Here is a 16,273-nt window from a genome sequence, read left to right on the forward strand (position 1 = left end):
CCATCAACTGGTAAATAGATACTGTGGTGTAGTCATACCACAAAATACCGTTTAGTGAACTATTGACATATGCTAACACAGGGATGAAGCTTGAAAACATTACGCTAACTGAAAGCTAGATCAAGAAACCACAAATTACTATACAAGTCCTTTTTAGGAAATACAGAGAAAGGGCAAACTGATGGAGATGGAAAGTACAAGACTGTCTAGAACTGGAAGCACAATCGAGATTCATTGTAAATGCATGTGAAGGGTTATATTGATATGATGAAATGATTTAATGATTATGATGGCTTCATCACTCAGTAAATTAATACCAAAGATTATTGAATCATAAATTTAAAGAGGATGAATTTCAATAAGGCTGCTTTAAAACCAGAGACGCAGGAAGTTTGAGAAATAAAAAACAATGAATGAGATTCCTTCTGTTTGGCTCTCAGGAAAACATGCAGGAAGGCAAAATATGAGGACTGATGATAATTCCATCAAGGGCTCAATAGAATTTGTTCAAAGTTTAGACATGAAATTGGTTTAATATTTCTTGTCTACAGTTTAAGCTTAACTGTGGCTGCAATTTTGGACTACAGGATTTAAAGAGGAAAATATTTTATATAGGATTTGCCACACTCCAGACATATTTTTAAAAATTAATTAAAGTAGGGCATCAAATTTTAATATTTAAATGCAAAAATAAGTGTTCTTGTCTGGCTTTTTCATACTACACATTCATTGCAAAATACACAAAATTACTTTTTAATTATCTACATATGTCAGAATGGTAGGAGGGCAGACCTAGAAAAATAGAGTGATATATATATTCCAGAGGTTAAGTAGGTCAAAGAAGACCAAACTAGACACAAATGAAGCATAATGTAGGAAATTATTATGCATTCATGGTTAAGAATAAAAAGTATAATTATCTACTTTCAGTGGAACTGTATTTCCTCAGTTCTAAGAAACATAATTTTTTTACACTTCAATAATTCTGCAATCAAGAGGCACCTGAGAATGTATGATTTTCATTGTATTTCCCCCAAAAAGCTATTATTAAATAAATTATAGGCCTTCAAATGAACAGAATCTTTAATTTGAGGGGAAAAAAAGTTTAAAAAACAAAATATAGGTTTATTTGTAATATGCTTTTGTGTTTATGTGTGAATATGGATTTAACATTCCTGGAATTACTTTAAGTAACTTTAAGTGAGTTTACCCATGGAATATCAGAATCAGGAGAAGCTGAAAAACTCCATTTCTTCAAATAAATCTGTGGTTTGTTCAGTTCTGTTCTGAAACCCCCAGTGTGCTGGGCACAGGCAAAGTCTAAACTCTAAGCAGGGTGCCCATTCTCAGGTCACCTTGGAAAAATTGTTTCTAAATTCTAATGGTACACACAAACTTGTGATCCCTAGAGAAATCTGAATTACATTCTCTAAAAGACAAACTAAAAGTAACCCAATAAGGAAGAAAAGAAAAGATAAATGGTTAAAGTTGTAGTTCTACAGAGAACCAGTCATTTGCATGCACTGCTGGGGATAATGCAAAATGGAACCCAATGGAAGCAAACTGGGCGGTAATTAAAAAAAACGCATTTACCCTTTGACATAGAAATCCCTCTTCCAGGAACTGTCCTAAATCTAAGTATGTATAATGACATGGGCGTTGCAATATTATTTGCAGTAACAAAAGATGTTAAAGAATTAAACTGTCTATTATCAGGGACTATTGTATAACCTGTGCCACCCACATACAAGGAATAACTATCAAAAATGACATATACATGAGTAACCTTTAGCACACAGTAAGAGAAAAAGGAAGGTACAGCCCAATAGATAGAGTATGCTAATTTTGTGTAAGGAAAGATGAGATATGTCTCAATATGCATAACGGCCTGTATCTGTACAAAGAAACAATAGAAAAATAAAACAAAAACAAACATAAAAGAAGGGAGGAAAGAAGATGGAGTAACCAGGATGAAAGCAAGACTTACCTGGTTGTAACTTGTTATAAAGTTTTGACTTTGGAATTAGCTAAGTTATTCATAATAAACAACAACATAATAATAATAAACATAAACATAATAAATTATTCATAATAAACAACAAAAGATGAAGCCATTCCTAACATTAAAAACAAATAGAACAAATGAACCTAACTGAAAATAAAGATGGTGTCGTAATCCCCACACAAATACTAATGACTCCAAGAAATCTTAAAGCACAGAATTTTGACTATTCATAGTTATGGAATATAGTCTAAGGACTTTTAGATATTGTTATTATTATTTTTAGATAGTTTTAGTAGTTTTTCCCCACTCTTCCCAACAAAAAATTACAAGGAATCCAAAAATTCCCTCCTTCTGTCCATATGATAGAGTCCACAATACTGCTTTGTTCTAATAAGCAACTCATCTACTTCTTCATTTCAGCAAAAAAATATAAAGATTAGACACCAGGCGAAATACATTCTACAGGTACTACCTGGGCTTGCAGGCAGAGAGTTGAGCTTATTCACAGTACTGTGACAAACACTGCAAGGGAAGCCAGAAGAAGACCTTTTGTTTTGTTTTTCTTTTTCTACTAGGTATCAGAAGCAGACCTGGCAGTGAGAATGCCTGAAATCTTTTAAGAAATATAACCATTTTGAAATAACCTAGCGAAAGGTAACATTTGCTGAGAGCTAAGCATAGGCCATCAAGGTACTACTGTCTCAGCCTTAAGAGGAAAACTAATCATATCTGAGTGCCAGAACTTACAAAACAGATTGGTTTTTGACCCAGATCCCAAACTAGATTGGCATTATAAAATAGGACATTAGGTAGTATTACTACAGTGACAGATTCAGACAAGAATCCAGACATTAGTTAAATAAGTCTAAACAGGAGACAAAAATCTTCAGTCTCCACCAGGCCACCAGGAGCTAAAATAGGAAAAGGGACTCGGCAGTCCATGGATGGCACAGAACAAAGAAGCCTGAGTTTGGAATCAGAATATCTTGATGGGAGCCACTTCCTGTGTGATCTTAAGCCAGGCACTTAGCCCCCTGGGTCAGCACCCCACAGTGAAACAGCAGGCAAAACCGGTGTCTGCAGGCTAACTAGAATTACCGTGGATGTACATAATACTGCAAAACTGTTAAAACTAAAAACAATTTAAAATTGTATTGTCACTAACTCCTAGGGATTGGTATAAGAACCATGAAAAGAATGACAAGAAAGCAAAAGAGAAAGGATGACCCCAAAAGAAAAAGGTGAAGGAAAAGAAGTGTTTTATCCTGTCCATTGTCAGCTGAGCCCTCAGAATAACTGCTTCTGTTGTCTCAGCCCTCCTTCATTTCTTCTCATCCAATTCATTGTTGTAAAAAAAAATTTTTTTTTTAAATTTGGAGAACACTGCTAGTAAGCTTGCTGTATGTCCATACATTATCAAGGGTATGTTTTAATCAAATAGTGTGCCATTTAGGATTATCTATCATTCCGGTACAGATACAATGAGATTTTAATCCAAGAATTTCTTCTTACAAATACACAGATATAGATACTCTACAGAAAACCTGGTACATGTTTTTAACCTGTAAACAGAAAGCCCCATTTCCTGTAGATTCAAATGTGCCTGGTATTAATTATAAAAATGGACTGAAGGTGTTGATGGAGATAATCATGATGGTTCCAGCAAGAAGGAGAGAATGCAGCTATGCAGGGAGCAGACCCCTTGGAGCAGGAGCTGCTGGTGACCCAGTAACATCCCCTCATCTTTCCCACCCAGGGCACCTTGGCCAGGCTTCCCACCGGTAGCACTGCATCTCTTTGTGGGGGGACTTTTCTAGCACCAGATTCCACTTTCTACTTGTACAGAGGTGCTCAAGAATCAAGGCTCCCAGGATGAGCCCTCAAGTCATGATTGGGGGGACTTGGTGTATAAATATCCCAGCTCCCCTGCCCTTTGAGAGGAAAACTCTGAGGTGCATGTCTTCCACAGGCTTTCAGAGTTTCTCAGCAGAAGTAAGCTTCAGTTACCTACGGTCATAGTTTGTGTGCTAAGGAGAGATTTATTAGCTAACTTTCCACCTGTTCTCACTTCCCCATTCCCTTTCTAAGTATTTCCAGTTCCACTTCACAAATAAACTCCTTGCACCCAAATCCTCTTCTCAGGGTCCGCTTCTGGGAAACCTAAATGAAGATGCCATTCTTCACACAGAAAGTGTCCCTACTCATGGTTCCCACTCATGAATGGCCCAACTGCTCAGGATCATAATTCCTCTTTGTTATTTCCTCCTAAATTTTACTCAAGCATAAGACTAACTCCAGTCACACAGGCAGATCTTGTTTTATTGTGCTTTGCTTTATTGCATTTCACAGGTATTGTAATTTTTTTTTTTTTTTTTTGAAAATTGAAGGTTCAAGACCTCCCTGGAGTAAGTCTCTGCAGATATGGTAGAAATAGCAAAAAGGACGAGAATTAGAAATAGAGCCTGAAGATGTGACCGAACTGCTACAACCCCATGATAAAACTTGAATGTTTGAGGAACTACTTCTTACAGATGAGCAAAGAGAGTGGTTTCTGGAGATGGAATCTACTCCTGGTGAACCTGCCATGAACACTGGTGAAATGACAACCAAGAATTTAGAATATGACATACATTTAGTTGACAAAGCAACAGCAGGGTTGGAGAGGATTGCCTCCAATTTTGAAAAAAGTTCCACTCTGGGTAATATGCTATTAAACAGCATCACATGCTGCAGAGAAATTATTCACAAAAAGAAGAGTCAATCAGTGTGGCAAACTTCATGGTTGTCGTATTTTAAGAATTTGCCACAGCCATCCCAACCTTCAGCAACCACCACCCTGACCAGTCAGTGACCATCAACATGGAGGCAAGACCCTCCACCAGCAAAAAGATTATGACTAGCTGAAAATTCAGATAATGGTCAGCATTGTTTAGTAACAAAGTACTTTTTAATAAGGTAGGTACATTATTTTTTAGAAGAATCCTATTGCACACATAATAGACAACAGTATAGTGTAAACATAACTATTATATGTACCAGGAAACCAAAAAATTCATTTCGCTCACTTCATTGCAATATTTGTTTTTTTGCAGTGGTCTGGAATTAAACCTGCAATATCTCAAAGGTATGCATGTATCTAAGTGGTGACCAAGAAGTGACTAGCATCCTAATATTCATCTCTCCTAGCTTTACATACATTCTTCCATTCTCTACCTGTGGAATATTTTTAATGAAATTAAGTAACCAGCAAACTTCCTGGTAGTCTCACATACAAAGATAGTATCTTCTGAAATACCATTTTCAAAACAAGATGGAAACCTCAAAATGTGAAAGAATATTGTATTATTGTTCTTTGTAATATAAAATCCTTAGCACCCAAGGCCATTCATGATCTGGTCCCAATTTCATCTCCCTCCTATTCTTTCAGAAACCTTAAAACCCTAGAGATAATTTTCACTTACATAGAGTAGGTCTCTTCAGCAGTATGGTAAAAAAAAAAAAAAAGGAAAAAAGAACAAACTAGGAAGGAAAAGTTTTAAATGAATAGGAAGAAATGTGATGAATCTGACTATTGCAGAATAAATTACATATATTACTATCCAATACATTTCATCTACCATCCCTGGTTAGATTAGAGCAGGAGTGGGAAAGAATAAGTAAAGAGCATTTAAGAAAATGAAAAATCTGGTGTATTCATTCTGGTGCAGTATTAGAAATTAAAGAGAAATTTTAAAGATTAGTTCTTTTTAAATCAGTCGGTATAACACCTTATCTTACCTTCACACAATGCATATTAAATCCTCCAATACTTCAGGAACTTCAAATCTTTTCAAACTGTTTTCATGAGTTTCATGAGGGCCATTAAAATGCTACTCAACCACCATAAAAGAACCTAATTTAAAAATGAGAACAGACATTTCTGCAAAGAAGATATACAAATGGCCAAAACACACATGAAAAGATGCCCCAAATCTGTAATGATTAGGCAAAGGCAAATCAAATCCACAGTGAGATACTGCCTCACACCCGTTAGAATAGCTATAGTAAACAAAACAAAACAAAATGGAAAATAACCTGTGATGGTGAGGATGTGGAAAAATTAAAAGCCTTGTGCACTGTTGGTGAGAATATAAAATGGGGCAGCCACTATGGAAAATTGTATGGCAGTTGACCAAAAAATTAAGAAGATAATTATCATATGACCCAACAATTCCACTTCTGAGTATACCACCAAAAAAAGCTGAAAGCAGAGTCTCAACAAGATATTTGTATAGTCATATTTATAGCAGCATTATTCACAACAGCTAAAAGTTGGACACAGCCTAAGTGTCCATTGACAGATGTGAATGGACAAATATATGTGGCAGACACATACAGTGGAATATTATTCAGCCTTACAAAGAAAGAAAGGAGATTCTGACACAGCTACAACATGGATGAACCTTGAGGACATTATACACGTGAAATATGCCAGTCACAAAAGGATGAATATGATTCCACTTGTATTAGGTGTCTAGAATACTCAAATTCTAAACCACAGATAGAATGGTCGTTGCCAGGATAAAGGAAAGGAGGAATGGAGTTAAAATCATTGTTTAATGACCACAGAGTTTCAGTGCTGTAAGATGAGACGTGTTCTGGTAATCATTGCATGATAATGTGAATGTACTCAGTGCCTCTGAACTGCCTCCTTAAAAATGGCTAACATGTTCCTGTTGTGTGTATTCCACAATTTTTTAAGAGTTAAAAAATAAATTTAAAAACTATTTTTAAAGATACTTATCTGAAAACCATTACTTCTTAGTAAAGGATGGACATCACTTGCCACAGTAAGTTTCAGAAGATTCAAAGTATGAAAATAGTGGTTAACGCACTCTTAATAAAGACCGTCTCTTTCACGCGTAAGAACCATATCTTCATGTTTGTGTTTCACAGATAAGGACGAAGACCCAGAGAGGGTGGGTGGTTTGTCCTAGGCGTTAAGTGACTACAGCATCAGGGTTGAACTTAACTCCTGATTCTCAACCCAGAGATACCTAGACTATAGCATGTCATTTCCTTGTGTCTTTGTTGAAGACATTGTTTCAAACATGTTCTGCTAAATTCTGACTCCTTTAAAAAAACACCGAATATTTTTTTAAGCATCCACTGCATAGCTGCTCCTTGAAACATTCTTGAAACACACTCTACGGGAGACTAAACACAGCAGCATGATGACAGATGAGTTTAACAGTTAGCTTGTTTGTAGAAGCAGTTGGGCCCTTGGCCCTTAAAAGAGCTTGCTCCAGAGGGAAGATAAATCTTCAAATTGACTTCTCAGGAAAAGCCTCAAATCTAACCAACAGTTTGGCACATCCCAAGGGCCACTTCTCATTCTATTGCTTGGGAAACGTGTACACAATCCTCATCACTAAATCAAGTTATTACCTAAACTCTTCCTCCAGGTTAGGCACTCTGTGCTACAGAATCCCCCAGGGCTTCGAGTTCACTCCCCTGTTTTATGGCTTAAAATCATCCTTTACACAAGGTCAGCAGGTATATTTTTAGAATCTCCAGCACAGGATAAGCCATGGTTGCCAACAGAAACCATTTCTGGTGTCTGAAAATCCTTAGTACAATTCTTCTGCATCTTAAAAATCACACCATTATATAAACACGTTTTATCAAATGCACATGTAAAATTGCCTTTCCTTGTATATATTCCTTTGATTATTTTTTGCTTTTTTGAGATGCATTTGATCATCTCAAAGTCAGTCTGAATTATATACAGAGAGTGTTCTTGGTCAAAGTGTGCTAGTAAGAAAATGAATGCTTAGAGAGTTACATCACTGACCTAGGAGTATACAACTTTGTAAAAAAACGCACAAGACTAGAATCCAGGTGATGTTTCTTCCTTATACAAGGCTGGCAAAATCTACTTTCCTACCTACCTACTGAAAAGAATGATTAAGTTATATACATACACATACATACATGTGTGTGTGTGTGTGTGTGTATATATATATATATACACACACACACACATATCAGTGTTTATACACATATTTATACACATATATCAACATTTATACAAACATATTTATACATACACATAAGTTAAATTTGTATCACTTCATTTTTAAGTTGGCATATGTGTGGCTGTATATTCTATATCCTGTGAGCTATTTATTATTATAAATAAAGACATTTATAATTTTTAATTCTATGGACTGATAAACTATAGTGTATCTAGTTGCAATACAGTTATTAGAAACAACATGGACATATATGTACTGACATGGATATATGTTGATAAAATATTGCTTAGTGAGAAACTCAAGTTATAATATTTTGCACAATATCACTTTATTTCTGAAAAACAGAAAAAAATGTTTGGAAACATATACACCAAAATATTTACAGTGATCACATCAAGGTGGTAGAACCGTGATTCATTTAATTAAAAAAGATCTTAATTCATTTATTTCTTTCTGTCTGTCTGCCTCCCTGTTTGCCTTTTTATTTTGCTTAATAATATTTTCTAGTTTTTTATAAATGAACACATATTATTGCATAATATTTTAAAGCATTCAAAAAATTAAATCTCAGTTTCCAAGAAGCAAGAGGATGGATTCTACCAGAAAAGATAAAGAGAAGTGGTAGGAGCCCTCTGCACAGCCCACCAGAGGAGGAGGAGAGTGCTTCATGCCCTGGCTGAGCGGGCCGTCCTCTGATACAGCCCAACATACATCATTAACTCTGGAATCTGCTTCCAAATCAGTAGTGCCCAAGCATGTCACTGCCTCATGAGAACAAGATGAAAGGAACGAGGGATATTATATGGTCTTGGTGTTCCACAGCTGATTTTGAAAAGTTTGGAAAAATGAAAACAATACGGGCAGCAGAAGCAATTGTTCCTACATTATGTGAATTTAGCACCAAGAAGTTATTAATAGCAGCCTTCCTTGACTGCAGACTGACCTGATCATAAACCTATGGTGGGAAACCATTATTTTAGAAATACATTCTGGGACTTGCCATGGAAAATAAAGGCTAGGACCCAGTGATCGCATCATAGACAATAAATCATAAAACTGTACATTCATTTTGAAGATATTTTCCACATACCTGAAGTTATAATGAGGGAAATAGTAGAATTCAAAAAGTCCTCAATGATTCCTATGTTCAAATTTTCAAGTGGTACCTAAACTATTATTTTTACTCCTTTCTGCTATCAGTTGTTGCCTTAAGATAAACTGCTCGCATACAACTACTGAAACATCATATTTTGCACTGTGTAGGTCACTCAATAACTGTACCTTCTCATCCTCCTTTCCAGTACAATTTCTAGGAACCTATGTTGCAAAGATTTCATCAACTTCACACAACTGGTTTGAATTATCTTCTCTGAAGAAACATTTTAAAATATTGGCATTTTGTTTGTGATACACAAGGTTTTTCACTAAAACAATGCAGTTGGAGTTCAAATAAATGAAAAGACCATAATTCATAAAGCATGTCATTTTTGGTAGAACTCTGGAAACATCAGATGCTCAGTAATGCTTTAGTTGATCTATATAACCAAATGATTATTAAGTGATATAATAAATAATTCACTCAAAAACTACTGGCACCTACTCTGATTCTAGTTCTAAGCTTAGGGACACAATTAAAACCAGAGAGGTAAAGAATAGGCCCTCAGATGATTTCATTACAACAGGTAAAAGAAAAAAAAAAGGACTATAATAAGCCCAGACTGAAGTATTCTTAAATTCCTCAGAATTTTTTTTTCCAATTAATCTTCGGTGAGCTCACTGAAACATTTTTTTTCCAAAATCTATGCTAATGGGTGATTACTGATGAAAGGCACAGAAGACTTAAATGTGTCTTTCCAAGGTTAGGATTTCATTCTTAGTTTTCTTATGCTAAAAGAAAGGTACTCTATATTTACTGAAATTTTTAGAACAGTGTCTCATTAAATGAGAAATTCTGGCTTTCTGGGATCATTTAGTACAAAGGTAAATTCTGCGTAATCTAAAAACCTATTAGAGCTTTACTCTAGTGAATCTCACAAAGGTGACTCCAGGAAATATCTCTTCTCAATCTAAGATCCTCTGAAATTCACATGAAGTATACAAACAACTAAGACATAAGACACAGACATGGTTATTTGAGTCCACAGACACATGAAATCACTAAGATAGTAAGGGAGAAACAGTCACATCTGGGCAGGCAGATTGGATTTACAAAGAACTGAGAAGTCTGCATGTTTTGTATTCAACCAGGAATTAACCTACAAACCTCATCAGTTTACCAAAAATTTTTATGAAATAAGGAGTTAATTGATTCCCCTTTTCTATACAAGGTGCAGGGGCCCCTCGGCTCCCTTGACTTTTTAGTGCAACCAGCACAAATAGCATTAATAACAGTAAACTCTGAAACAATGCAAGTTTCTAGTAATTTTATGCAAAGAAGGTACAAAACTAAAATAAACCAAAAAAAGAAATGACAATGAATTTAAATGAAATTCCACATTTCTAGCCACAAATTCTTCCTCCCTCGATTTTCATATCATTTTCTCAGTCTCCCAGGTTCCAAAACTTGGAATCATTCTTATTTTAGCCTCAAATGTTATGTGTCCTATATCCAAGCACTCACATACCTTGCCTTTCTTATTGTGTAGTGTGTCACCAATTTTTACTGTTGCCACTCCCATCCAGAAGTTCATGTCTCAATGCCTGCATGTTGTTCACATCTCCTAACTGACCTACGGGAAGTTCTTTTATGTTGTGATACACCCCATTCATAGCTGTTAGGTTAATATTTTATTGTTATGCAAATAGATGTGAATTTAATTAGATCATCTTCAGGTACAAGAATATGCAGGCATTTTACTAACCCTGGCTCACCTCTAAATGGAGACATCATGCAGCCTAGAGAAAAGAGCCTGGCTTTGGTATTGGTAGGTCTTGTTTTTAATCCCAGCTCTGCCATTTACTCCTGCAACATTGAGCAAGTTACTTAAATTCCCTGAGTAAACTCCCTTGAGAAAAAGGAAGAAAAAAATCTATTTTGCTAGGTTATTATGAGAACTCAATATAATGCCAATAGAGGAGGCTGGTACGGCTCATTTGTGTTTGCATTCCTTTGTTCACTTCGGTTCCAGGACAGAAAAGCCCATCTCCCTCCCATCTATCCCTGAGAAAACCCCCTACCAAAGGCTGATCTTAAGAGAATCATATCCCTAAGCCTTTCTGTATTCACTGCAACCCACAGGAGTGACATTTTTTGATTGGTGAAAACAATGATTATCTAGTAAAGGAGGCTGGCCTTTTTGACCAGGGAAATCATGCAACTTTGGAAAGTGATAAAAAAGGAAAAACACACCTTCCTAGGTAGAAAGGAAAGAGAATCTTCCCAGGATAAAAGTCATTGCGGCACAAATCCCTAACATTTGGCCCAAAATATTTCCCTTACTCCTGGAATTTATAGAATTCACCTGTACTGCTCAATCTAAGAGCCACTTTTTTTTTCACCGATTTTTCATGTCATTTACTTAGGTCTTTTCTCCTCCACCAGTCTGTGAGCTAGCTTGTAACAGAAGCTCTTGGGTTTTTTAATCCTATGATCGCATTTACAAGGATTAGCCCAAATGTTTTTAAGTCCTCAGTAAATACTTGTGAACGGCTATGTACATGGGTAGGTAGGTGGGTAGATGGATGGATGATAAATTTCTCATGTTGGACTCAATGAAAAAGAGATTTTTTTAAATCTGTAAATGTAACTAATATTAGACTGTGCTTTGTAACTAAAGCCTGAATTGTTTAGGTAATTCCTCCAAGTTGTATGCCCACATAAAGTATATGTTCCCTTGATGTATTTTGATAGTCCACATATGCTTCTAGACAATGTAAGAAAATACACCAGGAAAATGAGTAAATATTCTCTGAATAGAAACATTTCAGAACCTTACTAATTTTAAGTGGGTTATATAATATACATTTACTTTATGATGTCTAAGCATAAATAAAATCCACCATATATTTCCCAAGGAATTAAGCAAAGCTTTAATTAAGAATTCTTAGAAAAGAAAGGAAGAAGTTCCAGAAAAAGGGGGAAATCTAAAACATTAAAAACGTAAGATAGTTTTTTCTAGGAATTTACCCTCAGAATACAGGAGCCCAGTTTGAAAAAGACAGATGCGTCCCTATGTTTATCGCAGCACTATTTACAATAGCCAAGAAATGGAAGGAACCTAAGTGTCTATCAGTAGATGAATGGATAAAGAAGATGTGGTACATATACACAATGGAATACTACTCAGCCATAAGAAGAAAACAAATCCTACCATTTGCAACAACATGGATGGAGCTAGAGGGTATTATGCTCAGTGAAATAAGCCAGGCGGAGAAAGACAAGTACCAAATGATTTCACTCATATGTGGAGTATAAGAACAAAGAAAAACTGAAGGAACAAAACAGCAGCAGAATCACAGAACCCAAGAATGGACTAACAGTTACCAAAGGGAAAGGGACTGGGGAGGATGTGTGGGAAGGGAGGGATGGTGGGGTTGGGGGAGTGAAAGGGAGCCTTATGAATGGCATCTACAATGTGTGGGGAGGCAGCATGGGGAGGGCTGTGCAACACAGAGAAGACAAGTAGTGATTCTACAGCCTCTTACTACACTGACGGACAGTGACTGTAATGGGGATTGTAGGGGGGACTTGGTGATGGGGGGAATCTAGTAAACATAATGTTCCTCATGTAATTGTAGATTAATGATACCAAAATAAAAAATTTTTTTTAAATCAAAGCCAAAGGAAAAAAAAAAGTAAGATAGTTTTAACAAATAAATAGTAACATCTTAAGGACTTATCTTGTCGCTACTTCATTGTAACATGCCTGAAGGAAAACAATACCTTGGAACTTTGCTTCTCAGTCACCAGAGAGATGCTCAGTCACTAACGCTGAGTCTCCAGCTGTGCTGGTATCCAGGAAAAGTCCCCCACGGGAGGGAATTTCCCGGGAAACCTTCCATCTCCTTTCAACATCCTGCCCCAGCTTGGTGATCTTGATCAATAGATAACTTTTTTCATCCAGAGGCCATGCTTAGAAAGAATCTAATAAAATACATTCCTAATAAGATGTTAGAAATATGGGAGCACCAGTGTGAGACCTTTTTGGGACTATGGAGCCCTTTAGGCAAATCTCAAATTGCACCTTTTCCTGTATCTATTTTTAAAAATAGAAGTGGAAATCTCTTTACTGGAGAATTATTTTCCATCAAAAGCAATCCTTATTCACCATCCCATTTTTCAAAATTTCTGTGGGTCATATAAATGCTGATGATTCCTAAATCTCATATGAGATCAACTAATATTAACTGAGTGGCTGTAAGTGTCAGACACTGTGCAAGGGGTTAATAACAGACCTGTGGTCCTACCCTACAGAGATTATTATCAACTATGGGAAACTGTAAGTCTAACAAACATGTACAGAAGAGGAAGAGGAGAACAATAATAAGGAAGACACAGGCTGCTATGGAGGCAGACAGAGGCAGCCTAATTGAGGTCAGAGAATAAGGTGAGACCACCCAGAAGAAGTGCTAAACTAAAATTTGACTTATGAAGAAGATTAAGGTCCATGTGATTGGGTGGGAGAAAGGCTTTAGGCATGGAGACAAAGAGTTTTCTGAACAGAGAAACAGCATATGCAAAATCTTAAAAAGAAAGCCAGCATATATGAAGTTAACAAGGAATTTGAAAAAGTCCTGCTGCTGAAGTTTGGGTGGAGGTGGGAAGGTGAGGAGGTAAGAGAAATCCAAGTCTGGAGACTCTCTCCAGCCAGGAAATGAATTTGTACATTATCCTAGGGGCAAAGAAAACAATTTTGTAGATTTTAAATACAGGATTTTAAATAGCCTGGCTTTTTATGGCTGTTCAGCTTGAATATGGTTTTGTAAGACTTGGCAAAGTATGCTGTATCACATTCTGAGCACATAATGTAGGGTGTGAAGTATGACAGATGAGTTTCTGGACTTGATGTTTCTCAAGGAATTCTGGGTACTGCTGTTTGAGACAGCAAAGTGTCATGAAAGAAGTTAAACCATGCGTCGATTACTGGGTAACAGCAATGTAACAAATGCGGTTGAGGGAGGTGATGTGGTCCCCTCAAGTAATGTCAGGGAGCAACAGAGGCAAGCAAGGGGACCCCATTAGATCACAGGTACTTTCACATGAAAAATGCCCTACATTTCATTTCTAGAGTTGCTCTCTCAGAAGCCTATTGAAGGCAGAAAGGAGGATGATCTAATCTTGGCATTTATCCTGGTCCCCAAATGGGGTCAGGCTGGCATATGGCAACAATCTTGGGCTGAGAAGTCAAAGGGTCACAAGGTGATCTGTTTTCCCCTACTTACCACTTGTACCACTTGGGGCAGAGGACACACTCTCAGAGCCTTTGCAACTTTCAAAACATAGTGACAATTCCCACCTCGAGGGTGTTTTGAGGAGTAAATATGGGCATGATGAAAAGTACCTGGAATAGTCCGTGGCATATAGTAGGCGTCCAGTAAGAGGTGGCTCTTGCTCTGATGCAGCTGATTCCATTACCTTCAGCATCAGGCCATATAAGAAAAATAGGGAATTGGGAAGGTAGAATAAGAAGATTTTTGCTCATTAGGCTTAGGTACCTTGGGAGCCACTTTGTTGAATCTGAATTCCTTGAGTGGCAGAAAGCAAATAAATGTTCTTAGCTTGAGGGGATGTGTTTGGCTCTTATTTCACAGTTGACATTCATGCAGATAGCAGGAATATGACTGTTAATTAACTATTCACTCAGTAGCCTCTTTTCCCCATAACAAACGTATAATTAAGATGTCAGGGTATGTGTGTGTGCCTTTGTGTGTGGAGAGAGGGAGAGAATTCCTCTATAACACATAGTCATAGAATAAGGGAGTTGAAAGGGTCCTTTTGTTCTACACCAGTAGTTTAATAGGATAATTCCAAAGCGGCCAGATACCAGTAAACTTACTCGCCATTCACTGATGTTAATCTACCCCTATTCAAGTACGTGATTTGCTCCCTGAATATTGCTTTATATGTTTGCATGAAACCAAGTGAAGACAGGGGTGCTTGAGTGTGTCTGATGCTCTCCTTTTCCTCTTTCCAATCTAGTCTCAGTCAACACCACTGCTCCCTGTGGAAGCATGAGATTCCTAATGCCAAAAATAGGTAATTTGTTGCTCCTCTAAGAGAAACTTAAGCCAAATGAGCTGATGAAGCCAATAAGCCAAATCTGTAGATAAGTGGTTCAGAGGGTCCTCCCTTACATCCTATAAAGACAGAAACAGCACCCAGAACATATTTGCTGAATAATCTGATTAAATGAGAAAATGCATGCCATTCTTATATCTGAGCTTTGTCACTCCCCACAGACATGCCATGCTCCGTCAGCACCCAATCCTGCCAGCAGCCTCTGGGAATTCCAGGACAGCTATTAAAAGTCCTCTCATTTTATAAAAGATGCAGACTGTCACTTGCCACAACTATCCAAAACAAGGGCCTAAAATAATATGAAACAAGAAGGAGAAATTCACATTTACCTTAATTTCTCTTAAGAAGGAAGTTGTATTTGTTTAGGAAAAATCCCTTAGGATGGAAAGGGAGACCCCTGGCCCAGGTTGCCTTAATTTGGGCAAAACTCTTCCATACTAACAAGAAGATGAATGCATCCACAAGAGAAGAAAAGAGAAAAAGGAGACAGTGAAGCCTGCATGCTCTGCAAGGGGATTCTTGTGAACCTTGCAAATCTGTGATAAAGTTATGAAATGCACCACAGACTTGAGGAAATATATTTTTAGGGAACTCAATGAATTTTTTGCCATGTTCTGCATGGGGTGAAACCAAAGCAATAAGCTTTGGGAAGAGGGGGAGCACAGGGGAGAAGGCTTACTCCAGAACACCAGGCATGGCTCCAGCGGGACTCGGGTCCAGTTTAACCAAATCTTTAGAGGGCAGGTGCCTAGGGGCATGTGGGTAACACAAATTTTTGATTAATGGCCAGTGAATATAAGTTTATCACCTAAAATTTTCACCCAAAAATAATTTTCTGCCTTCTGGGCACTTCCTAAGCAATTTCCCATTAACTGATTAAACGACCCCCATTGCTGCTCTTCACTGTATTCCAAAGAGAAACTCAAGCTCTCCTGAGATCAGCATTTGGCTACTCAGGGGTCAGTGAAACGAACTCTTATACCAAAAGTCCCTACTCATTCAGTATCCAACAAC

The 16,273-nt window shown here is 37.1% G+C and overlaps 1 protein-coding gene across 5 annotated transcripts in view; it reads right to left on the bottom strand.

Moving 5' to 3' along the window:
* Window positions 1–16,273, bottom strand: part of IPCEF1 (interaction protein for cytohesin exchange factors 1) — a 161,363-nt gene that overhangs the window by 64,045 nt on the left and 81,045 nt on the right. The window lies entirely within an intron of this gene.

This window comes from Manis javanica, chromosome 13 (genome assembly GCF_040802235.1).
Source record: "Manis javanica isolate MJ-LG chromosome 13, MJ_LKY, whole genome shotgun sequence".
Taxonomy (NCBI): Eukaryota; Metazoa; Chordata; class Mammalia; order Pholidota; family Manidae; genus Manis; species Manis javanica.